This window comes from Callospermophilus lateralis, chromosome 16 (assembly GCF_048772815.1).
Source record: "Callospermophilus lateralis isolate mCalLat2 chromosome 16, mCalLat2.hap1, whole genome shotgun sequence".
Classification (NCBI taxonomy): domain Eukaryota; kingdom Metazoa; phylum Chordata; class Mammalia; order Rodentia; family Sciuridae; genus Callospermophilus; species Callospermophilus lateralis.
The window spans coordinates 76,966,897-76,993,107 of NC_135320.1; positions in this window are offsets into that span (position 1 = coordinate 76,966,897).

Below are 26,211 nucleotides of genomic sequence, written 5' to 3' on the forward strand. Positions count from 1 at the left end.
GGAATTCAAAGCCAGCTTCAGCAAAAGCAAGGTGCTAAGCAACACAGTGAGACCCTGCCTCTAACTAAAAAATACAAAATAGGGCTAGGGATGTGCCTCAGTGGTCAAGAGCCCCTGAGTTCAATCCCAAGTCCCGAAAAAAGTAAGCAATTACGGAAAAAGTCATTAGGGTTAATGAGAGGATACAATTAAATAGTGATTCATAGCAATAAAGAACCTAATGTTACCAATGGCTGTTTCTCAAGTTCCCAACTGTAACGTATAGTCCATTTTGGCTATTTTTTTAAAAAGCATAATAGAATGACAACCTTGGCCAGTTCTCTCTGTTCATGTGGCCTTTGTGAAAGATGACAATTTAGTTTCTGAAGACAGTCACTAGGGGGGTGACAGAACAACCCAACCTTATATCACGATCACGAATTTGGGGATTAGGGTTGTGGCTCAGAGATAGAGCACTCGCCTGGCATGTGGGAGGCACTGGGTTCAATCCTCAGCACCATGTAAATATAAAATAAAGGTATTATGTCCACCTACAACTAAATATATATATATATATATATATATATATATATATATATATATATATATATGCCACAAATGTTTATGACTAAAGAAAGGAAGGTTGAAGAGGGATTTTTTGATGGAGAAAAAAAAAAAAAACAATTGGTTTTAGGAATGATAAATAATATACCACTATAAGAGGAAGCAACCCGAGGATCACCATTAGGGGCTAAGGGTGCAGCTCAGTGGTACAGTATGTGCCAGTATGTGTGAGGCCCTGAGTTGGATCCCCAGCACCACTAAAATAAAATAAAAAGGAAATCATGTAAATACTTTCTTAAAAAAAAAAAAAAACAGAAAAGAAAAACGATCTTTTGTTGTGCGTTCAAACCAAAGGCGCAGTGCCCTCTGGGATGTGTGGGAACTGTCATCGTGCAGAGAAGGAGACCCTGCCATCTGCATGGGGCCCGAGTCTGCAGGCCAGTGGTGGTCACCACAGTCACAAGGAATGCAGAGACTCTGATGACTCCCGAGAACAGGCACAAACAAGACCAGCGATGATGAAACACGGATGCTCTGCTGAAAAGAATCAGGATTTTTTTTTCCCCACAGAGGAAAAAACTGAGGCTTATTTTGCACAAAATATGGGACTCTGTTAGGAACACACCACAAGCAATTAACAATAAGTGCCATGAAATGAAAGAGGCCTTAATCCTCAGAAGAAAACAATTCCTGTTAGCTCAAGGCTTTTGTGCAGGGGCCCATGAGTGGCCACAGGGGACTGTGGATAAAATTCAGGTTTATATTGGTCTGGAGAAATTATGCCTCCGTCAACCTGTGAGTGGGATTGAACGTCCCTGCACTGAGTACTGTAGGCAAAGGATGCCAGTAGAATGAGCAGAATCTGTGACTTCATCACCAACAAAAATTATAAATATTTTCATGCTGCATTACGGCTGCTGTAAAGGTACATGTACTGAGTTCTTCTAAAATGCAGCTCCTGGTTTGCTTCTGGAAAATGGACTTTCTCTTCCTACCTTGAACACTAACAATCTGGATGCCATTTATCATATGCAACTTTCTTTGATTCTCGGGCTGCACTAGGACAGGAAGCCAGGGCCTTGCTAAAAGAAGAACTCTAGCACTGAGCCCCACCCCGGGCCCTGGTCATTTTTATGAAACATGGTTTCACACGTTGGACGGCAGGCAGTGCAGGACACAAACCAGTGGGGCTGGGCAGTCGCTGAGTCAGCAGAGTTGAGGATTCAGGATATCAAGCAGCTGGACATGGGCAGAGATGTCATCAGCTAGGAAACCACCTGAGGCCAGGAAAGAACCACCAGAAGACAGAGAGAACAAAACCTGGCCCCCACACAGACCCAAGTAGTTCCTTTTCCTATCAACAGAAGGGAAAATCCTCACGGGTCACCTGGCAGAGTGGAGCAGAGTGAGCCCCAGACTATAGGATGCTCTGTGCTTAGCAATGCTACGAGACAAGCTTCAAAAGCAGGACGGGCGTTGGCCATGCCTGTGATCCCAGCTCCTCAGGAGGCTGAGGCAGGAGGATTACTAGTTGGAGGCCAGCCTCAGCAACTTAATGAGATCCTATCTCAAAATAAAAAATGAAAAGGGCTGGGATGTAGCTCAGTGATGGCCCAGTCAGCACGAGGTCCTGGTTTCAATCCCCAGAACTGCAAAAAGAGAGGGAGGAAGAGAAAGCAGAAGGGGTCAGGCAGTGAATGTTCTCACCTCTGCAGGACACATGGTCTCTGTTCATCAAAACAGCCTTAAATTGTATGAAGTGAAAGAGAGTGGCCATGTTCCATGAAACTTTACATACAGACACTGAATTTTCAATTTGATTTTCATGTGTGAGGCACTGGGTTCAATCCTCAGCACCACATAAAAATAAAACAAAGGTATTATGTCCACCTACAACTAAAAAATATATATTTAAAAAAAAGATCACAAATGTTTATGACTAAAGAAAGAAATGCTGAAGAGGGGTTTTTCGAATGAAAAAATAAAGAAATTATTAGCTACAAAATATTATTCATTTTCTGTTTTCAACCATTTAAAAATGTAACAATCGTTCTTAGCTCATGAGCCATAAAAAGCACAGGGGAGCCAGGTGCAGGGGCACTCATCGACAATCCCAGTGACTCCGAAGGCTAAGGCAGGAGGATCACAAACTTGAGGCCAACCTGGGCAACTTAGCAAGACCCCATCTCAAAATTAAATAAAAAGGGCTGAAGATGTAGCCCAGCGGTGGGACACCCCTGGGTTCAATACTCACCATAAAAAAAAAAAAAAAAAAAAAAGTGGTGGAGAGTTGAATTCGGCCTATAAGGTATAGTCTGCTGACCTTTGACCATTTAAAAAAATGAACTCTTTTTAACTGTGTAATAGAACAAGGCTCAAAAATAATTTTTAAAAAATGCATGCACATACACAGATCTAACACCTGACAACGTCAAATCCACAATGTCTGGTATCAATCAAAAAGCTCCAGGCCTGCAGGAATGTAGGATCCATAACAAGGAGAAAATCATACCATAGAAAGACCCAGAAGGGACCTGGATGATGGAGTGAGTCAACAAGGACATTAAAATCATGAATGAGAATAATCTCAAATGTCCACAAAGTTAGAGAAAAGGTTGAGGGTGGTATGAAGAGATAGGGGAGATAAAAAGTGACCCAAGTCAAAGTTCTAGAAAAAAAAAAAAACACAAAAAAAAACTTCAGTGAAAAACACGTGGGTTGGGGTGAACAGAAGAGTGAAACTAGAGTAGAAGAGTCAGTGGGGTTTGAAGTTCCAGCAGCAGCAAGTAGCCAAACGGAAGCAAAGCGGGAAGGAAGGGCTCCCTGCGCTTTATCCTCCTTGCCCCCCACAGTGGATCCCTGGCTCGGGGGCTGTGCTCTCCAAGGCTGGAATCCACATCTGAGTCATGCTTACCCCCTGAGCATTAAGGTTTCACAAAATGAGGTCCAGGGACACCATTATCAGGCAACCCGAAGAGCTGGCCAGAATGCAGATGGCCCAGGCCCACCCCAGACCCACTAAGCCAGAATCCTGGGAGGGGCCCGGGAATCTGCATGTAACATGCTTCCCAGGTGAGTCTAAAGCATCCCCCTGTGGGCAGTCTGCCCTGATGACCTGGCACATAAGGAAAAGCCAGTGGGTTAATGTCTGGCTAATAAAGTAAAACAGAACAACAAACATATACACATATCCTAGCTTAGCTATCTAAATACCATATTCTTAAAGGCTCAACGAAGACCAGAGGTGAATAAAAATTTGAACATATTTTTTTCTTTTTTAATATTCTGATAAGTTGAAAGACTGACAATCCACTTGGTCCCAATTTCGTTGGTCCATCAATCCCTCATTGGCAGTTCAGTTTTGCCTGCCCCTCGTGGGGGCATCTTCATTATCTGTCCGCCAAGGCCCACCATAGAGTAAAATCTCAAGGAAAACAAACCAACACACAAAAATACCTCTCACTGCACTTGACCACACCACGCCCCCTGGCAGCTGGGACGTGGGCTGGCTTGAGGTCAGAGGGAACTTTAGCCCCCTGCTCAGCTGGAGCAGGCTCAGTATTTTGGTGTGAAAATGGGATTCTCCAGGAAAATGGTGTTTCCCAAAGCCCAGTTGTTAAAGCTTCCCCATCAGAGTTTGATCATAGCCATTCATGCCCCATATTATTATTTGCTTAATTTTTTGAGTGGCTTTAATCGGCTTAGTCAACTCACTTGTTAAAAATGTTTAGCCTTCTCCTAAATAGCACCACATGAAGTCACCAGTACATTTAAAAACACATTAAAATCAATACGTCATATTAAATGAAAAGGAACGGGTATTCTTGAGGTGCCCAACATCATCCTGGGCGGGCCACTGGAAGGCTTTTACAGGGCTGGGCAGCAGCGCCCACGGACCAGGGCTCTCCTAAGAGAACGGTGCACTTACCCGGATTAAAGAAGCCCCTTGAGGGTGTGGAGACACTAGTGTGAAGCTCTAGGTCATCACCAAGGCAGGCTCCCCCGCCCCCCAGCTGCTCTGAATGTCAGAAAAAATGGGCCCAGGAGGGCTCCTCTGGTCCCAAGAGAAGTGTGAGCGAGCACATGGCTTTCTGGGTCTCCAGGGCTGACAATCCTGGTCACCTCACAGAGCTCTGACAGACACTCCGGCCATTCCTCCAGTCAGTCAGCATGAGCTCAGCAGCACGTCCCCATCCGTCACCTTGCAGCAGGTGGCCCTGGGAGCTCTGTAAACAGGCGCGCTCCTGGCACCTGGAAGAGGGGCAGTGCCTGTCCCGTGGCCTGTGTTTGCCTTTACACCAACCTGTGTCCCGACCCGACCACATGTGCAAGGAGGCTGTCCAATGTCAGCTAAAGGAAACAAGCCGCAGGCTGCACTGGAACTAAAGGGGAGGCGACAGCTGGCTGGTGGCTTATGATTCACCCAAGGGGATGCGGAAACCCAGGTGCGTTTCAAGGTTGCCACAAGGGCACAAACCGAATCGCAGTGGGGAACAGCCTGGGCTTGGCTGTTCCGTGAGAGAGGAGCGATGGCAGCGTGTCTTCAGCCAGCCTCAGTTCTGCAAAGCTGCGCTCTCCGGAGCAGGGTTAGGGACGTCAAGAGTCCTTCTGGGACAGCTGGACAAGTCATAAGACCCAAGTTCCAGTGTCACCTGAGGTGGCTCCCATTCACTCCTCTGCATCTTGGAGCCTTCACCTGTGAAAGGAAGAGTGACCCCTGCTCTGCACGACCTCGGTGCAGTCTCTGGATCAAGTAAGATATCACGGGTAGAGAGGAAGCGTCCTGCAGGACTTGATGGGGGGGCCTGGCGGAAGGGGGCGGGGCCTGGCAGAGAAGGGGCGGGGCCTGGCTGTGCACCCCCTGGCCCTGGATCATCACCGGGTCCCTGCTTTCTAGGCGGCTGTAGTCTGTGGGATGTGGGATGTGGGAGTGCGTGTGAACCACCGGGACTGAACAACACACAGGCCAACCAGACGCAGAGATGGGGAGGGGGTACCAGCAGTGAGGTGGGGGAGCCTTTGTTTAGATTTGTTTAAGTGTGTTCCCCCCAAGAGCCTGTGTTGGAGGCTGGGTCCCCAGGGTGGCATATTGGGAGGTGGTGGACCTTTAATGGCAGGGTCAATGAGGGGGCAGTCTTTCTCTGGCTTCCTGTTTCAAGATGTGATCTCTTCCTCCCTTACAGGCTCCGCCATGAGGTGATGCAGCCAAGAAAGACAGGCCTTCAACAGAGCCCGCACCTTGCTGTTTGGACCTTGAGCCCCCAAAGCTATGAACTAAAGAAGCCTCTTTTCTTTATACAGTTAGCCTGCCTTAGGCGTTTCATTATAAAAATGAAAAACAGATTAATACATGGGGCGATTACATTTTCTAAAATACATATTCACATCCTTACAATTCATCTTTTTCAAGGTAATTATAGAGGGTCACATTGTGCTCCCAAAGCAGTGAAAGATTTGAGGATGTGGTGTTCAATGAAGACTTCATGGGCCAGGGGCATTGGCCTTGGTCATTGAAAAAGGGACCAATTTGGATAGGTGGGAGGGATGCAGAGGCACCTAACAGGGACCAGCCTGCGCAAGGCCCAGAGGCTGGACCCCAGAAACGCAGGATTGCAAAGAGAGGGGAGGGCAGGCCACTGTTCTTACTAGGGACTCAAATGGACAGAGGGTCCCAAAGAGGCCAGGTCAGTATGTGTTTTCTGTTCAAGTATTCAAGTCCTGTAGCAAATAGCAGAAATGTTAGCACTTGGTTCATTTAAGAAACAATAGACAGGCTTAAGGAGAAGAAGGAAGAGGTGGGTGGGAGGAAGGCAGGCCAAAACCCCAAGCAAAATGATCCAAAATAAACCAGAGAAAATGTAGAAATAGGCTTTGTTGAGGGACTCAATTCAATTTTCAGATCTTAACAGTGCACTGGGATTGAAGGGTGGTCGTCTGTACCATCCTCTTCTCCTTGAAGGAGGCCAGTACAGAGCCACTCAGAGCCCGGCACTTGGGCACTGGGGGAAGCCGCGGTGCTGCCTGCATCAGGTGGGACAACCCGACTTCTCCCCGCCCACCAGTGAGCTGGGGAGCTCCAGGCCTGGTGCAGTTTGCAGGAGATGCTCTTGATGGACACCAGCTTCTTAACTGCTTGGATCACTATCTTTCCCAAATGACTAGTGGACAGAAAAGGACTGGGGCTGGCACACTGGTTAGCATCGACCTGGAGTCTGAGACTGGCCACGGATTTCCAGTGGGCCCCTGAGCTGTCTCAGCCTCAGGCCCCACCTGTGAGATGGAAGAACAAGGACCCCTCGCCCTCTCCCCGGGGGCTGGAATGAGAAATTATATCAGGCTTTGGTCTCATCTACCACTTTCTGTCCTTGTCGTTTGTCCACAGTTTGAATAACAACTCCGACATGGCAGTTTCCTTAAGATTGGACTCCTTAGCAATGTGTGGTGGCGCACGCCTATAATCCCAGCTGCTCAGGAGGCTGAGGCTGAGTTCAAAGCCAGCCTCAGTAATTTAGTGAGACCCTAAGTAACTCAGTGAGACTCTGTCGCTAAATAAAACACAAAAAAGGGCCAGGGATGTTGCTCAGTGGTTAAATATTCCTGGGTTCAATCCCTGGTCAAAAAAAAAAAAGAAAAAGAAAAAGAAAAAGAATGGGCTTGTGGGAAGAAAGCTCATTTTCCTCCATCATTGACCCCATCAGGGGCCACTATGGAGTTCTCCTGGACTCTTGGCATTGAGGCTTAGAGTTAAACTCCGGAGGCATCAGGAGTTAACAGGCTTCCTGGGTTAGCCACAGTGTGGGAAGGTGCATCCCCATTTCCAGGACAGATTTACCAGTAAATTCATGGCCCCCTCTGTGAGTGAGGATTGTGTCCTTACCTCAGCCAGTGCCGCCACTTTGGCAAATTCGCCCTGTGAATTTGGAGATGTAGTTGTTGCAGCTTGGTCTTTGAAGTGTATGTCTGTGCGCATGGCGTAAAACACGTCCCCTTTTAGAGTTCATCTCTTCTTGGAAAGGCTAAGGCTGTTTTCCCAAGGGAACTCAGGGTTGGCACCCCAGCTCTGCCCCTTGGTGGCCGTATACTTGGTGCAGCTTTATTTAGTCCCTTGGCTTCGGTTTATCTGTCAAGCGAGGGTCATGGTGAGGCTAAACGGGAGAACATAGGAAGAGTGTGACGTGTTCAGTAAGTGGGCGCTCTCATTGGCAGGGTCTCAGGCCATAAATATTTATTGAGTATTTTCTGTGAGCCCAACATCTAGGATCCTGGGAACAAAACAGACAAGAAGTGAGGCCCACAGACAGGAAGCTGGCAGAGGAGGAGCAAAACCTGAAGAGTGAGGACCGTGCTGGGCAAGTGGGGAGCAAAGGAACGGGCAGAGGGAAGGGAGAGGCCAGACCACCTGTAGGGGAGAAGGGGGGAAGCCCAGGCCTGCGGGTCCTGGGGAGGTGCGTCCAGCCTGCTGCTGCTGCGGTGCCAACAGGGCAGGCTGGGCACCATCCTGGGGGTGCCCCAAGGGGCTGCTCCTGGCTTTGTCTCCAGTTCTTCCTGGGGACACTGCTGGTCTCCAGGGCTTAGGTCTGGCCACAGCTCTTCCCTGCTCAGTTCCTGCCCTTCCTGTGTGTTCTTCCCCCTGCAGCCTGTCCCCTGCCCCGACACTCTGCCTTGGGACCAAACAGAATGACCTGCCTCTCTGGAAGCTCTGGGGCCAGCCCAGGCTCTTCCCTGGCTCTGGGCCCTGCCACCTGGCTTGGCCCTCTGCCTCCTGAGTCTCAGCTCAGCTCTCCTCTCCTCGCTGCTGCCCGCCCCGTGGTTTGCAGTAGGATCTCTGTCTCTGGGTTCCGCCACCACCTGCCCCCCCAAGGTAACACTGCACACGGAGTTGCTGTGGATCCCACGGTGCCACAGGTCAGGCCTGCCGTCTGGGAGACAGCTGCACTCACTAGAGGAACCGTGAAAGCAGGACCCCGTCCCCTCCCTCAGGGCGGTATCTCCCCCAGCCTGCCCTGGGCTCGCTGTCCTGACCCTGCTCTTCAGGTCCCAGGTCCACGCTCAGCCTTTCGGGGTGGCACATGGCGGGGTGCATTTCCCCTTCCTCCAGAAGCTTCTGGACAGAGCAGGCGGAGGAAGAAGCCCAACCTTCCTCACCAGAGGGGACCAGAGGAGCGAGGGGGGGAGGGGAGCTTCTTTCTGGAGGGGCAGTCAATTTGTTGCTCCACAGATCAGTCAAGGAGCCAATCCCCATTGGACACAAAAGACATCGCCGCTTTCTAGAAGTGTCAGGTCTTTCGCTGGTTTCTGGCCCCTGTGAGATCAGCGAACGTGGAAGCGAAAGCTCAGGAAACCCCAGTGAAAGAGTTAGGAAAGAAAGGACCCGAAGGGGCCCCCTCTGTGAGCCGAGGGCTGAGGCCAGCTCACTGTGCAGCTGTGCCGCAGCCTTCCATGGGGACCTTGGGCTCATGCCCTGAATGCTCCCGGCCACCGGGGCAGCATAGCTAGGCTGGCTTGCCAGGGCGCACACTCACCCTAGCCTGCAGTCGGTGAGACCTTCCCACACGGGGCCTGCTTGAGAGGTAATGCTGCACCAGAGGTGTTGTCTCTCTCCCTCCGTTATGTGGGGGCTCACCGGGAGCTGCCCAGCCTTGCCAGAGAGGCACCCATCTCATTTCAGTGGCCTGGGAAAAGAGCAAAATCTGAAGTGTGATTTCCACTGAATGCTCCTTCTTCATATCACTGTAAAGTTGAAACATTGAACTACCAGAAGTCAGAGAGCAGGCTGGGGTGATAGCTCAGTTGCTTGAGTGCTTGCCTCGCATGCACAAGGCCCTGGGTTCCATCCCCAGCAACACCACACACACACACACACACACACACACACACACACACACACAGAGTCAGAGACCGCCAGGCAAAGTGGCACATATGTATGATCCCAGCAGCTCAGGAGGCTGAGACAGGAGGATCTCAAGTTTAAAGCCAGCCTCAGCAAAAGCGAGTCTCTAAGCAACTCAGTGAGACCCTGTCTCTAAATAAAATACAAAATAGGGCTGGGATGTGGCTCAGTGGTTGAGTGCCCCTGAGTTCAATCCCCAGTACCAAAAAAAAAAAAAAAAAAAAGTCAGAGACCATCTGCATTGGGCTCCATCTCTGCTGGACAGTGACCAGGGCACTGGGCATGGAAAGCCCCCTGTCCCTGTGGGACCCAGCCTAGCAGGGCTGAGGCATGGACAGGTCCGGGTGCAGGTGAGGCTTGGGAAGGCTCCTGAAGCACAGTTTCCCAGCTGATGCTGTTGCGTTGACATCCTTTTTACTCTGCTTTTCCGGGGTGAGCTGATAGTGGACGTGCGCCTCACAGGGGCTCCAGGGCTGTGTTCCTGCTGCTCTGAACACAAGGGGTCTGATTCCACGGGACAGTGAAGAGCCGAGGAGAGATCCGGGATCTTCTCAGCCTGCAGTGTCCCCTGCCCCACAGCCCCTTGAGCTCACTTCCCCAGAGTGACCGGGAGCATCTCTGTGAGGGTCCCAGGGAGTCCCTCTCCTTCCCTGGGACAGCTGGCTCCTAATGACAGGTAGTGGGGGTGGAGGGACGAGACCAGCTCTTTAGGCTGAGAACTCTATTCCAGTCACCTCGCTCGACCAGCTTCGGTCACCCTCACAGATGTTCCGGGAACACGCCTGACACACCTCCCCCGTGCAAATCTCCATCTCAGGGACTGTTTCCAGGGAAACTGACAAGCCCGTCTTTCAGAACTGCTCTGCCCACCCTGGACCACTCCACGATGGCCCCCTGGGATGCGGGGCTACCCTGGGAGTCCCCATACCTGCCGTTGTGCGCATGAAGGAATCTGTTGGGAAGGCCGAGTGACTGACCTCTCAAGGCCTCCGAGGACAGAGAGTGTGGAGGCCATTGCCACCCGAGGGAGAAGGCAACCTCAAGATTTCCAGGCTGGAAAAAGTTCTCATTCTTTTTGGCGTCTCCATCCAGCGCTTGGCAGCCTCCACCCTCCGGAAGCTCTTCCTCACTTCAAAACCGGAATCCCTCCTTCTGCGCTGTGTCCCTGTTTCCTCTCCCTTTTTCCTCCACGGAGCTGTGTTCTTGCCAAGAAAGAAAGTTGAAGGGGAACAATGGCATATGGTTTTCCTATTAAGACTGTCGCCCACATGTTAGGGAAGCCAGAGGGAGGCGTTCAAATAAGGGCAACGGAAATGCACTCGCACAGCAGCAGCCTTCGGGAGTGATTTTGGAAAGGCCACCCAAATGACGTCCGGTTTATTAAACTTTTTGGAATATGAAGCATCTATTGCAGACCCCTGCCCAGAGGCAGCCGACTGCAGGAGGGCCCGGGATTGGAGTCTCAAGACAGGCATTCAGCTTTCCTCCGCCACTCACTAGCAGAGTCTTTGCTTCTCAGAGCCTCGGGTTACAATGGGGGACTCCAGCCCAGCCATGTCACAGGTTTGTGGAGCGTCAACCTGAAGGTCGAAAAAACTATGGAGCACTGTAGCAGTGTAAATATCAAGACTGAAGGTCTGAATCATTTTCTGAACAGCTACTAGACACATGCAAAGTCCTACCACTTTTTTTTTTTTTTAGAAACTGACAAACTGCTACTGAATCTCACAAGGAAACATAAAGGACCTGCAATAGCCAAACACGTGTGAAAAGGAACAAGGTTGGGAGACCAGCTTCACCTGACTTCAAGCCCAATTCTGAGGCAAACGGATCCAGGAGACAGAAGGGTCCAGAAACAGATCTACACATAATATGGGTACCTGATTTTGCAGGGGAGGAAGAAGGTAACTGATTTTTTTAAACAAAGGTGCAAAAGTAAATGTGTGGAGAGAAGACGAACTTTTTCAACAAATGGTACTGGGAAAACTGGGTATTGTATTCTAAAACATGAGTTTGGATCCAGGCCATATGCAAAATCTAACTCAAAATGGATCATAGGCTTAAATGTAAAACTGAAAACGATGAAACTTCTAGAATAAAAAAAACATGGAGAAAACCTTTGTATCCTTGGCCTGGACAAAGATTTCTTAGCTATCACCCTAAAAGAATAACTCATAAATGAATAAATTAAACTTCAAGTAAATTTTTAAAATATTTCTGCTGCTAGAAGATACTTGAAAGAATAGAATATAAACCACAGATTGAGAGAACAATTTTGCAAATCACAGATCTGATAAAGGGCTCAGATCCAGGGTTGATGGTGGAGCTTAGTGCAGAGGGCTTGCCTTGCATGCTCGAGGCCCTGGGTTAGATCCCCAGAACCAAAAGACAAAAAGGGCGGGGGAGATGCTTATACCCAAAATATAAAGAACTCTCAAACTGAATAAGAAGGGGAAAACCCCAGTTATCAAAAATGGGCAAAAGACTTGAACAGACACTCCATCAAAGAAGATAAATGACAAGCACCTTGAAAGATGTTCAACATGGCTAATGAGGAAATTGGAGCAATCAGAACTTACCTATGCTGAGAGACTATAAAATAGTACCACCAGGCCAAGAGTGGCCGTGAGCGCCTGTGGTCCCAGGTGCTCAGGAAGCTGGGCAGGATCTAGCCATACCCCTTGAAATTTATCAATGAGAAATGAAAACATAAACCCACATATAGTCTAGATCACAAATATTCATACCAGCTTTATTTATAACAGCCACGAACCAGAAATGATACAATATCCATCAGCAGGTGACTGGATGAGCACACTGTGTGCCCCAGGTAGGGCCCCCTGCACAGTGGGCTGGGGTGCCCCGTGCTGAGCAGGAAGCGGGCAGCAGTGTGGGTCTAAAGCCTGGGTGTGGCCTGGCCCTCGCTTGCCGTTGACTGAACCTCTCTTCACAACAGAACAATGAGTCCCCTGCAACACCCCTCCTCAGAGGGGTCCCAGACCACGACCCTCCCACAGAGCCTTCTCAGCTAGCTTGTCCGCCTCCTTACCTGGCTGCTTCCTGAGGATGGCGACCCTTTGTCCATCAGTGCCCCAGCACCTGGCATGCAGGTGTTCAATAAGGATTTTCCAGTGGATAGAAGCACCTACTGTGTGCTGGGCATTTGAAACAGGAAAGTTCATCGAACTTCCTAAATTATGCTGCAACGTGGATCTTATTGTCCCCATTTTAAACACAAAACTGAGGCGGAGTGGATTGACTCACATGGTCAGGGGCAGAAGGCTTTTAGGAAGTGGTCCTGGAATGGGAACCTGGCTTTTCCGACCACAGGTCCCTTAGACTTCTGCCACACTGCGTGCCCCCAGCCTCTAATGTGGGGGGTCCTTGCCTGCCGCTCCCAGGGCCCCATGGAGAGAGTCTTGGAAGGCTCCCCTTGTCCCCAGCGGGGCTGCTCCTGGGCTGCTGGTGATGGAGCTCTGTGGCCATAAGTGGGTGAGCTCGTTTGAGGTGGGGTCCAGGGCTGTGGCTGGCGGGTGGCCTTGCGTTGGCCTGACTGGTTGGTGCGTGGGGCGTGCCACCTGCTCGAGAGCCTGGCTGGGTTTCTTGCAGGTTCCCACGGAGATTGCCTTTCCTCTCTGACCGGGTGATGATTCTACTCACCCCTCAGCCGTCAGCCCGGCCGAGTTACTCAGGGGAAGACAGAGCTCATAATTATTTGACTAATCCTCATGTGGCAACACATGGGAGGTTGTTTTCTTAGCACGAGGCAGGGCCTGAGTGAGGGCTTTTCTGGCTGCAGCCTGACTGTCTTTGTCTGCGGCTTGGACCTGGGATCCCTCTGGAAACCTGCTCCGGCCCCGGGGCCTTGGCTTCCTAGGGTCTCCATACCCGCCGGGCCTGCATAGCATAGCTACCCTGCACAGGGCCTGGACCATCGCTACTGTCACCACCAACTCATGACTTCCCCCACAGCTCCCAGGCCAGCAGCCCACAGTCCATGTGCAGCATGACTGTGCTCTCCCAAGGCTCCAGGGAGATGTCCCTGACTTTTCCAGCCTCTGGTGGCTCTGAGTATTCCTCGGCTGGTGGCTGTGGGGCTCCAGACTCTACTCCCCGATTCCGTGGCCTGTGTCTTTTTGTCTCTTGCAAGGAGACCCAACACCAGACTCAGGGCCTATTGGGGGGATCCAAGGATCTTAGCTGGAGATCCTTCACTTAATAACATCTTCAGGGGCCCTTTGTGCAGATCTGACCACAGCCATGGGTTCCTGGTGGACAAGCATTTTGAGGAGACTGACATTCAGCACATCACGCCCCAGGAGCAGCCGTGGTCAGAGCCGGTAAACGGCAACTCCTCCTTGCTAGATGCTTCTCTCCCTTGTCCCTTCCTCTCTACCATCCAGGCCTGGACCTCCCTTCTCATTCTTATCTCTTCTCCTCTGTGCTCTCCGTGGCTCCAGAGTGATTTTTCTAATCCTCCAATAAGCCTGTTCCATTCCTGGGACACTCAGTCCCAAAAGGCAAGTCCAGCTTCTTCTGTGTAGTGTTCGAGGCCCTGCCCTGCCGCCCAGCCTCCTGTCCAGGTCACTGCCTATGTCTTCCACCCTGTACGACTTCTTTGCTCTGGGCCTGTGATGAGGTAGCACAGCAGAGCAGGGAGCATGAGCATGAAGCTGCCCCCGTCGAGCCCAGGAAGAAAGGAAAGTGGGGAAGGGTCCCTCAATCCCTTGCCAGGGTGTGCCCCGGTGTCCTAAATACCCCCCTCCAGGCCCCACCTCCCCCAAATCCCACCACCACTCCCCCACTAGACTGCTCTGGGGATAGAGGCTTTAGCACATGGGCTGTTAGGGAGCGTTCGATATCCAAACTGCAGCAGGCATTGAAACAAATAAAACTAAAAAAACCAAAAACACCTGCTTCCAACTATTGACTGGTATCATAAAAAGAAGGACCTGCATGTCGTCCCTGGAACAGGAAAGACGCAATCCCAGAAATAGAGCCCATTAACTCTAGGAAAGTACACCCTAGTCTTGTTTTTTTTCTCATTTGCTGCAGTTGAGAGAAAGGACTCTCTATTCCCACAGCTCAGCTCTTCCGCAGAAGCTCTTAGAATCCTCTGGAACAAGCTCCGATACCTTCAGTGGTTACTTTCATGTCAGTGTGGCTGGGTCTTGGGATGCCCCGGTACTTGGCCAAACATTATTTAATGAGAGTGTTTTTGGAAGATTTTGACCTTTAAGTCAGTAGCAAAGCAGTTTGTTCTTCCCACTGTGGACAAGCCACCCCCAGACAGGGAGGCCCCAAGGGAGCCACAGGTCCCCCTCCCTGGGAAAGAGGTGTTTCTCCTGCCTGTTGACCTTGGAGCTGGGATGGCAAGACTCAGAAGGAAACTTCAACCCTTGCTGGGCCCCTAGGCTGCTGGCCTTCACCTGGGAACCCTGCACCGCGTCTCCACTCAGCCAGTTGCTGGTCTCGGAGCTTCTCAGTCTTCCCAACTGCATCAGCGATTCCTTATTATAAGCAGGCTCTCTCTCTCTCTCTCTCTCTCTCTCTCTCTCTCTCTCTCCCCCCCACCCCCAGAACCCTGACTAATCCACGATGAGTCCCCCACTCTGGACTGAATCTGAGCCTCTGGGGACAGCCAGGTACAGGTATTATAAAAACCTCCCGGGCAGTTCTAATGTCTGCGTGGCCTGGAAGTCGCTGGATCAGACACTGTAAGGCCTTTATCCCTCAGATGGGCAAACTGAGGACAAGGGAAGCAGGTCAGGGGCAGGACAGGCTGGGACAGGACTTTGGAGCCCCCCAGCCAGGCCCTGTCCCCCCACTTTACCATTCAACCAGGAGGCTGTAAGTGGGGTCTGGGCCTCCCTGGGCCTGCAAGCAGCAGCTCTAAGGCAGCCCTGTAGGTCAAGGTCAGTGGTGAGCAGTCGGGGAGAAAGAACCCTGACACAGCACATGCAAACCGCACCACGGGGACTTATTACCTCTGTGAGAGACAAAGCAGCCCTGACTGGGGGTCTCCCTGGAGAGACTCCTGAGTCCAGCTGCAGATGAAAGTTCCAGCTGACTCCTCGTGCAAGTGTGCCCACTGCCAACTGTGACCTGGAGATGAGCTCCTGCACCCGGGGTCCTTGAGAAATGTCACTGATACGTGACAATGCTCACCAGAGCCAGACAGGAGCTGCATTCAATAAGTGATTGCTATTATTGTCACCTTAATTATCTTATCAATAAGACTTACACACCAGGTACTATTTGAAGACCTTATAAATATTGACTCATTCAGTTCTCACCACAACCTCATAAGATGGGCACTATTATCCTCACTTTATAAATGGGGAAGCTGCAGCACAGTGTGGTGAAGCCACTGGCCAAGGTCACACAGCTAGGAAATGGCACAGCTGTGATTCAAACATCGGCAGGAGCGGAATCCTGAGTTTGAGATGCTCCCGAGCTGCGTCCCTTCTTTCCTTCCCCCCCCCTTCTTCCTCCTGGGCCTGCCTGCGTGCTGCTGTGCTGCCTGCCCTTGGTCCATGGCAGGTGGCAATGGAGAGGACCGAGAAGCAGGTTAGGGGGGCTGGGGGCAGGACCTGGGAGGGGTCCTGAGCTGTGCAGGTGTGATGGAGGGGTGTCAGGGCTGGAGCTCTTCCACCTCCTGGGATCCCTCAGCCGGGGGGTGCTCCTTTACCTCCACAGAGGAGCCATTGAGGTTCCAGGGAGTGAAGGTCTCACCCCGCTCCTGGGCTGCTGCAGAGCAGGGCTGAGGAGCTGCTGTGGGAGGGCCGCCTCCGCCGGGGGCCCTGGCAGGCACACTCTGGCTGCCCTTCTCTGCCCCCTACCCACCGGAGGCCCTGCACGCGACTAGACACTGGGACTACACTGGTCAGTGAGCTGGATGTGGCCACTGGTCTGATAGCTCTTATAGCCACAGACAAATCATTGCACAAATCATTTCTCCCTCCCTCCCTCCCTCCCTCCCTCCCCCTGTCCTTCTTTCCTTGGTCCTAGGGACTGAACCCAGGGTTGCTGAACTGCTGAGCTCCACCCCCAGCCCTTTTCATTTTTTATTTCAAGACAGGGTCTTGCTAAGTCACTCAAGTTGGCCTTGAACTTGTGATCTCCCTACCTCAGCCTCCGACTCACCGGGACTGCAGGCCTGGGCCACAGCACCTGGCATTGCACGGATGATTTTCCTAATGTGGCGCCCGTTGTGCCTCTGCTTTGCATGCTTACTGAGGGCGCTGACCTGTTTATGTCCCTGCTTCCTGGCCAGGAGCAGTACACACTCCTGTGTCTCCCTGCGTGTCCCAGCCCAACCTGGGAAGGTGTTCGCCATATTGCGGAGCCTCCCCATGTGCTGTCGGAGCCTGAGCGGGTGATGGGAGTGCTGGAGGCAGGGTCCTGGGGCCTGACCTGGGGTTTATACTTGGTTCTCATTGAGCAGAGCTCTCTGCTTCCTGGTGCCGTGTCCCCAGCTGCTTCCCTCTGCCACACCCTGAGTCCTGGGGAATGGACCCTGCTGTCTACGGACTGAGACCGCTGAGACCCTAAGTCCCCAGATAATCTTTTCCTCCTCAGGTCTTTGGTCACAGCAGTGACAAAGCTGATCAACCAAGCCCAGCCCCTCAGACGTGGGAGGGGCCAGACGGAGGAGGGACTTCCAGGAGTGTCCTCCAGGCCTTCCCGCAAACCTGGCCATGGCCCCAATGAAGGAGCCTACGTGACCCAGCTGAGTGACCCCGGCCTTCTGGACCCCCACCTTGGTGGGGGGCCGCCCACCCGAGGGACGGGCTCCATGGCTGGTCAGAAGGCGAGGTGACAGTCCCTTTCCAAGGGACCTTGCTGACAAGGTCCACCCTCCCAATGTCTAGCTGGGCTGTGCATGTGTCCCCCAGCCCTGGGAAAGCACCGCCACTGCTGTCACTGCGTGGGGGACACCCTCCCCGAGGCAGAGAACGTTGTCCCCCATCTCTGAGGGTCTGAGAAAGGAAAAGCAGTTTTCAGGAAGTCGGGGAGGCGTTGGAGACACTTCCTGAGCCTGTGCACGTGGGGCCCTCTCTGTCGTTGGGGCAGCTCTGCTTTAGCCCCTTCTACAGAGGAGGACTCAGAGGTGTGCAATTGAGGATTGGCACAGGGCAGGACTTGGACCCTCATCTTCCCGCTTGATGGCAAAACAGGGCTCTGGCTAAGATTCCAATGTAATCACAGAAAAGCCGGCCATAAGCCAACGCCCCACGTTCCTGGGGCCCTCGGGTCTGGTGCCTCTGGAGCCACCTCCTCCCTGGGCTTCACAGGAACCACTCTCCACCTGGAACTCTCTCCCCCATCTGGAAAATCCTCCTTAGCCCTCGGGAGCTCCCCTGGGTGCCCCTTCCTTCCCAGAGAGGCCGACCAAGGAAGCCTCTAGAAGAAGCAGCCCAGGGAGTCTCCTGGACTTTGGGGCTCCTTTCCAGACACGGTAGGAAAACATGGCGGCAGGGCTGGGGACCACTTGGCTCCACAGCTGCCCCACCAAGGCTGCATGTGCCTTCGAGGTAGAGACCGTAGTAGGCCTGCAGTCCTGTAGGCCCCATCCTGGTGCCTGACACATAGTAGGTTCACATGAAATGCTTGAGGGGGGGGGACCCCTCCTTGGGACACTTCCAGGCTGTTTTGTCCCCTGCCTACTTTTCCCAAGGTACAGGGGCTGGTGCTGGTGTGTGGTTGGAGCAAGCACAGCCGCAGGGTGAGACCTGGTGCACATGTGGCCCTTCAAAGCTGAGAGGAGCCCCTGTGGAGAGTCAGCGGGAGCCTCTGTCCACACAACAGCACACTCATGTGGCTTTGCGGGCCAGCCAGTCTCTGTCATGGCTACTCTGCCGCTGGAGCACCAAGGCAAACATAGAAACCATGAAGGCAAGTCATGTCCGTGTTCAATAAAGCTTTATTGACAAAGCCAGGACGTGGGCCACAGTCTGTCAATGAAACAAATTATCACTGATTCGGTGGCTTCAAACAAACATAAATGAACTTCCTTATGGTTTTGGAGGTGGAAGCCCTGAACAGGTCTTACTCAGGTAAAATCGAGGGTGGGCAGAATCTGTTCCTAGGAAGGGTTTCAGGCAGAGGCCACTCTGGGCCTCTGCCAGCTTCTAGAGGCCACCAGTGTTCCTTGGCGCCTAGTCCTCTTCTGTTGACTGCATAGCTCAGTCCTTGCTTCTGGTGTCACATCTCTGACAGCCAGTACCAAATGTGGGAGAAACTGACCTGGGCACCCCTTCTCCGTGGAGCCAGCCTGCTGTCACACCATGAATCCCATTAAGAAAACTGCAGCCGGGCATGGTGGCTCAAGCTTGTAATCCCAGTGGCTAGGGAGGCTGAGGCAGAAGGATCATGAGTTCAAAGCCAGCCTCAGACATTTAGCAAGGCGCTAAGCAACTCAGTGAGACCCTGTCTCTAATAAATTAAGATTTATTTTATTTTAATTTATTTAATAAAATAGATTTCCTGGGGATGTGGCTCGGTGGTTAAGTGCCCCTGGGTTCAATCCCTAGTAACCATATAGAAAAAAAAAAAAAATGCTAACTGATCCCAGCCCAAACTGCTAACCCCCAGATTTGTGAGCTAGTAAATGATTGTTGCACTAAATTTAGCAGTATTTTTTTATGCAACAACAAATGACTCATATAAAAACCAGCATTTTGTGCCCTTCTGTCTTTTTTCTGTCTTGAGACTGGATGTGATCTCTTGAGCTACAGCAACCATCTTGCAATCTTGAGGGGAAAGACCAACTTTAGAATCACAGTGTGATGGCTTTGATACCACTGTGCTACCCAAACAGCAGGAAATCATGTTCAGTTTTGAATTTCTGTGAGGTGTGTATGCGTGCGCACATGCGCGTGCAAATAAACCCCTGTTTATTACAATATCATGATCCTAGCTTCTTGCAAACTAAACTTCCAACTAAGACATGGCAAGCGCCCAGGCCTCTGAGTCAACGGGGGAAGGAGCTGGGTGGGCAACAATGAAGAGGACGAGTGATGCTCGATGGGGGGCCTTCGTGACCTGGGTCCCAGCATGTTCTGTTCCCTCTTCTTAACCTTGACCTGCTTCCAGCACCGGCTGCCAGGGAGCTTCCTTCCGGTGGAGAGCGTGGGAGGGGCGGGTGGGGAGTGCCTGGAAAGGCCCCGAGTCCCTCTGGCCGGCAGGACCCCAGCTCTTGTCGCCTGGCCAGGCCCTCTGTGAGGAGCGGTGACTCACGGCCTTATGAAACTCCAGGGCTGGTGCTCCTGACACCCTCGCCCTCTGCGACCCTGGCCAGGAAGATGTCAGGAGGGGCCTGGCCCTCAGCGAGGGGTGGCGGGCAGAGGAGGATTCCGACTCAGGAAGAGCCCCGGGCTCCAGGTGGAGGCCGGGCGTGTTCCAGAAAAAAACACCCCTAGTAGGCCCAGTGGGTCCTGGGCCTCTTCTCCTGCCCCTCCTTCCTTTCTAGAAGGTTCAGTTCAACGTGGGGCAGGAGAGCCCTTCCCCAGCCTCACACACTCCTCTTTTAATCCCCAGGGGCCCTTCTCTTCTGCGATTTGCTGGGTCCTTGCTGAAGACCCTCTGCAAGTGGGTCTTTAAGTGCTTATTTGACAGATGAGGAAACTGCTCCAAGAGCTTCTCAGTGGCACAGCCGGGTGAAAGCCCAGGCATTCCAACGGCAGAGCTCCAACTCCAAACTGTAACCCTGAAAGCAAGGCTCAGAGAGGTTAGCTGACTTGCTGGATGTTGCAGAACTGTGGTTTGAACTTGGGTTCATCTGGCTACAGGCCCTTGTATTTGCCTTCTTCCCGCCACCTCTACTTACCTCAGAAACCTCTTAAGAGCGCCACCCCAAGTCTGGAGCCTGAGGACCAGAGCAAGTCTGAAAGTCAAGTCTGAACCTTTCTGCTATTTACTCTAAGTGGCTTTGGACAAATCAATGTCCACCTGTAAATTGAGGGCCCCCCCACCTGGAGAGCCTCAGGACCAACTGGCATGGGGGGAGCTGGTGAGCATGGGCGGACTGTGGGGTGTCCTTGTCCCCAGACTGGGGGTCACTGTTCTGCGGCGTGGCCTGTGACCTGCAGAGTCGTTCCCGGCAGCTGGAGCAGTCTGGGGTTTCCTGCTGCTGCTCCGAGTCACCACCCTCCATAAAGTGCTCAGGGATGTGAGGGTTTTGCAATCAGTTATTGCATCAGGAAAACTCTCTGAATAGACTCATTCTACCCTCTTCCCGCCCAGGTGCTGTCAGCCAACCGGAGATTGGGCTCTGCAGGGAAGGCGGGAGGTTTCCTTTCCCACCGCCCGGGACCCTGGGTCTCCCCCAAACACCCCAGGCAAGGGCCACTCCTCTGGAGGGGCTTGGAGAGAAGCAGGAAACCCGGGTGGAGAGTTGGGTGTAGAGGATGGTGCAGGAATGGAGTGGGGGGGCGGGGGCAACTCCCTGTCCTGTCACTCATTCTCTGTGACACAGGGCAAACTGCACACCCTCTCTGAGTCTTGACCCCTTGTCTGCAGAAAGGGAATCATAGTTTAACTCGGCCTCATAGAGAGGTGACAAGGATTAAGCAGACAATGTGTGTGCGCGGACGCATACACACACACACACACACACACACACAGACACCTCACTTTTTAATGACATCCTCAGTAACAATAGCCCCATCATTGTTATCACTATATCTGTGACTCTGGTGGCCTGGTTGACCTCAGGAGCATTGTGGAAAAATCCAGCCCTGCCACACGACCTTGGACCCATTCCCCTGACCTCCCTGAACTTCATCTTTGGGCTGAGGCTACGCCCACCAAGTCTGTGGGACAGTGGTGTGAATTCAACCCGAGATGGGCCTGCAGGACCCGCCCATCGCCTGGCGCAGAGGAAGAACCTCAATGGCGGTCTTTATCATGGCCGGGCTTGGATGGGACTGGGGGAAGGGGAGCCTGGGGAACAGAGGAGGCGATTGTAGAGGTGAAGGGGGGGAGCCCCCGCCTGGCAGACCCCAGCGGACCCTACTTCCACTGTATGGCTTACAGAGGCCTTTATCCTTCAGGGCGGGGACCCTGGAGGCTGCACCCTCCAACTTTCCCATGCCCTCTATTCGCTGGCAGGTTCCCACCCAGGGCCCCAGAAGCAGTTTTAAGCATCTCCCGCCCCAAACCACTGATTAAAAATCATTGGTAACTGTTTTCGTCAGCTTTTTCTCTGCTGTGACTGAACGACCCCACAGCACACCCTTGCCCCAGGGACTTGGATGTGGGACTGCTGTCTGGGGTAAGGTAGGAAATAGCACACCCCCAGAGATGTGATTGGTTCCCAGTGGAGGAAACAGGGGTGGGGAGCCCCCCAAATCCCAGCAAGGTGACATGGAGCAACTTCTAGAACAAGAACTGGAGAGAGACGGCAATGTGGGAATCTAACCAGATGGTCTTTGGATTTGACTAGCCAAAGGTAGAAAGGGGTCTGGTGTGAACAGACAGACAGCTGGCCAGGGCCAGGGGACGTCAACAATGCCCAAGCACTGCTGCCGCAACAGCCACCTGTCGCCTGCCTTCCCCTAGGGCCCCAACGCTCCTCTCTCTTGCAGCTGTAGCTGTACTGGGTCTACCACATGAGTTCCTGGGACTGAGCCACTGTGCTGGTTGCTTCTATTAGACTGCACAGAGACTGGGCAGCTTAAATAACAGAAAGGCATTATTATTATTTTTTTCACAGTTCTGGAGGCTGAAGTCCAAGATCAAGGTGTTGGTGGGCTGGGTTCCTTCTGAGGTCTTCTCATTAGCTTGTAGATGGCACCTGACCACGTCCTTCCACAGCCTGTTATCTGTGTCCTGATCTCATTTAAGAAAACACCCATCAGATTGGATTAGGGTCCACCCATCTGACCTCTTTTCAATTTAATTATCTCTTTCAAGGACCCGTCTCCAAATCCCACTGGGAATTAGGGCCTCAACAGATGAATTTGGGGGACACAGTTACCTCAAAGGCACAGTGGTTGGTTCAGACACGCACGAGCCCAATTCTGATCAGCAGTGTGAGGAGGGTGTCTGCAGGGGTGGGTGGGGCTCGGTGAACGGTCTTCTCTGCTAAGGGAAAGAGAGCGAGGAAGAGGTGCTTTCCTCTTCCCTAGGATATCGTTACCCTCTGGCGCGAAACCTGCCCTCTGCAGCCAAGCTGAGCCAACCTGACGGGAGCCAACACCTGGGATGGAGAAGGGGTCCTGGCCCTGTTTGGCTGGTGAGCCAACCCGCCCTGGAGCCACTCCCAGGTTGTCTTGTGGGTTTAAACTCGTTTAAGAAGTGGTTTGAGGCTGGGTGTGATGGTACACGCCTGTAATCTGAGCTACTTGGGAGGCTGAGGCAGGAGAATTACAAGTTCAAGGCCAGCCTGGACACCCTGGCTGGATCCTCTGTCAAAATAGCTAGAAAGGGCCAGAGATGCAGCACAGAGGAAAGACACTTTCCTGCCCCTCATGAGGCCCCTGGGCTCATTCTCCAGTAACACACACACACACACACACACACACACACACACACAAGTAGAGAGGTGTGGTGACACAGGAAAATGTTCTATTTGCCACTTGAAGCAGAGATGGAGAGGGGTCCACCTACACCTGTTCTCTTGGTCTTCCTGGGCTCAGAGTTGTCATTCAGTTAGATGAGGCCATGTGACCGTGCTCTCACCAACGTGATAATACATCAAAGGTGGGTGGCAGCTATGCAGTGGCCTCCTTCATCCACAGCAGATAAATCCCAAGACCCTCAGTGGATACCTTGCTGGGACCAAGCCCTGCATGCACTTCCTTTTTCCTAATTTGTATATTTGGCACAGTAAGAGGTTACAACAGCAGTAATAGAAAAGAAAGGTTCTAACAACATAGTGCAGTAAGTGTTACTTAACCTCGTCAATTGCTTTATTTCTAGAACTTTCCATATAGTATTTCTGGACCATGACTGACTAATGAACTGTGGCTAAGAGGAGACTCTGCACTTGCCATTTCTGGGATGAGCACCTGCCTCCTTTGTGCTCTGTCCCCTGGAAGCTGGATGTGGCTGAGCCCTGCCCTTGACCAGGCAGGTAAGGTACGGGAGCCTCAGCACGAAAGGAACTTGTGTCCCTAAATTCTGCCATCCCTGAGTGGTCCCCTGGGAAAGTTACAGGGGAGAGAGGCGGACTCCCACGTTCGTCAGCCACTCCCCTTTGACTGTCCTTGTTACAGCAGCAGAGCGCTGCCCTCACTAACACCCCGTCTGTGCTCTGCAGAGGGTGGAGGAGGTGTCCCCAGAGCAAACTGAATCAGAAAGTGCATCCTCCAGATGACTTTTCCCTTGGGGGCAGAGATGGCTCAAGATCCCTGGCTGAACACACTCCTTCACATCCGCCACAATTGCAGATTCCGTTTGTACAAGTGACTTTCTGATAATGCGGCTTCCTGTGGGTGGCTCATCTGGGCCAAGTAATGTTTTCATTGATCTGCTGAGGCGCACATCCTGGCTGCCGGGCGGCTGCTCCGTCAATGTGCTTCTCTGTGTCAAGTTCCAGGAACCGCTCCCAGGGCTGAGCTCTGACACTGCTCCACTCCCTCCCGGAGGGCAGCTTCGGGTTCCAGGGGCTGATGGTGGTGTCTTGGGGCAGAACTGGCCCCTCTCTCCCGCGGTGTCCCTCTCTCCTGTGTCTGTTTCATTCTGCTCCAGGCTCTCACATGAACCTTGGCTCAGAGTAGAAGCTGGATAGATGTGGACCTAATGACAGATGACTCTGGCCAAGGGTCCCTTCCAGAGCTCCAGGTTTGTCCCAAGATACAAAGAAAGGTCTTAAGACAGATTTTGGTGAGTTGAACTGCGTTTTCAGGAGCTAGGTGCTCCTCTCTCAAGCACCCAGGCGAGGCCACGGGTCCTTTCATCTCTACAGCAGGATGGAGCCTGGCGAGAGTGAGCCTGGGGCAGGAAGTGGAGGGAGGAATGAAGTTCCTTCAGTGGCCCAAACTTGAGTTTGAACTCTAACTTCCTGTTTTTCTAGCTGTGTGATTTTGGATAAGTTACTTGGGCTCTCTGAGCCTCCCTTTCCTCAGTTGGAAAGTGGAGATAAAAATCACTGTAGGCTGTCCTGAGATGAATGAAATGCAAAGCACAAAATGAGATGCAAAGTACAGCGACAAGGAGTCAGATCTCAACACCGGGGAAGGCAAGTAGTCCACGGGTGGAAGTGGCCCCCGGGAGGAGCTGACCCCACAAACACGCTTCACCACCTTCCCCACAAAGCCAGGATTTTGTCTATCAAGTTACATAAAAGGCCGGTGTAGACCTTGGACAGCGGCCCATCCCTTCTCAGCTTGCAGTGACAGTTCTGCACAGCCGAGGGGAAAAGACAGCCGATGCCCCCCGCAATCAGCGACCAAGAGGCATGGGCTTTTCCCTTCAACTCTGGGTCTGCAGCTGCCCTCAATATTGCCCGGAGGAAGAACCACCGGCCTACATGATTTTAAAGTGGGATCCCCCAGAACCAAACAGCCCTGGGCACGGGGCCTGGCTGCCTTGGGGAATAAGGGAGAATGTCTTGGCAGCCGGCCACCAGGCCCGGTGACACTGAGTGCGGGCAGGTGGCTCTGACGTTGCCTGCAGAGCTCAGATCACATTACAGTAGGGTGGGGACTTTTTTTTTTTTTAATAAGAAAAAGGAAAAAGCAGCCCGTAGGATACATGTGGGGAAGCATATTTATATATGCTTTTGATGAATGCTCTGTGTGTCAGGATGACTCAGGGTGGGGTGGAGCCAGCAAGATCTGAGCGAGGCATCCCCAAATCCTGGGAGATGCTCCTGGGGTGGCAGGGCCACTGTGTGTGTTTGCAGAGAACTTCTTTCCTGTCAGCTCAGCCGGCACAGATCCTGGCAGGACAGAAGGCACCCTGGGTGGCAGCCAGAGCTGCATGGAGCTGCAAGGTCACCCCAGCCTGTGCCCTGCTGGCCAGGCTCTGATGGGGTGGGGGGTACCCAAGCAGGGCGAGAGGCATCCTTTCTTACCTGTGCCTACAGTGTCCTCTGGGCTGGCGAGGCCCTGCTTGACAGACACCCTGATTCAGCCAGGATGGATCCAGAAAATTCCTCAATTGTCTCTTGCTGGATAACAAACCACTCGAAACAGGGCATGAGGCCATTCTGGGGTCAAGACAGGTAGGGCACATGTGGGTGAAGGGAGGGAGGAGAGAATCTCAGAGGAGCACTTCCGGGGAAACAGACTCAAAGGTCAAGAGGGGTCAGGCTGCTAACGTCAGGGCCAGGTCGGGGTGTCAGACATGAAGAAGGAGGGGGACCACGCTCACCAAGATGGACTTGTCTCACGTCCCCAGGAATCGCTGGCACTGGGACGGGACCCCAAATCATGGCTGAAGGTTGGATTCTGCCCGTGAGCTCCTGGTTGGTGACTGCCAAGGTTCATTAAAGGAATCAGTATAATGGACAGGTGGGATCTCCGAGGTCATCCAGGCCAGGAATCCCAAGATCTTCTCTAAGTAAGTAAAGTAAGATCCTTTTCTCAAACAAGGTATCACGGAAGCATGACGTGTGACATTTGATGGAAATGAGAGCTGCTGGCCCAGGACTCTGCTTTCGGATCATTTGGTCACAGTCTCCTGCCCTCTCGTTGAGGGATCACCGTCAAACCCCAGGGTTCCAGGGAGCCCAGCTTGGAAACCACCAGTTTAACATGTTCATTCATGAGAGGGAGGGACGGAGGGAGGGAAAGACGGGGAGAGAGAGAGAGAGGGGTGCAAGGTGT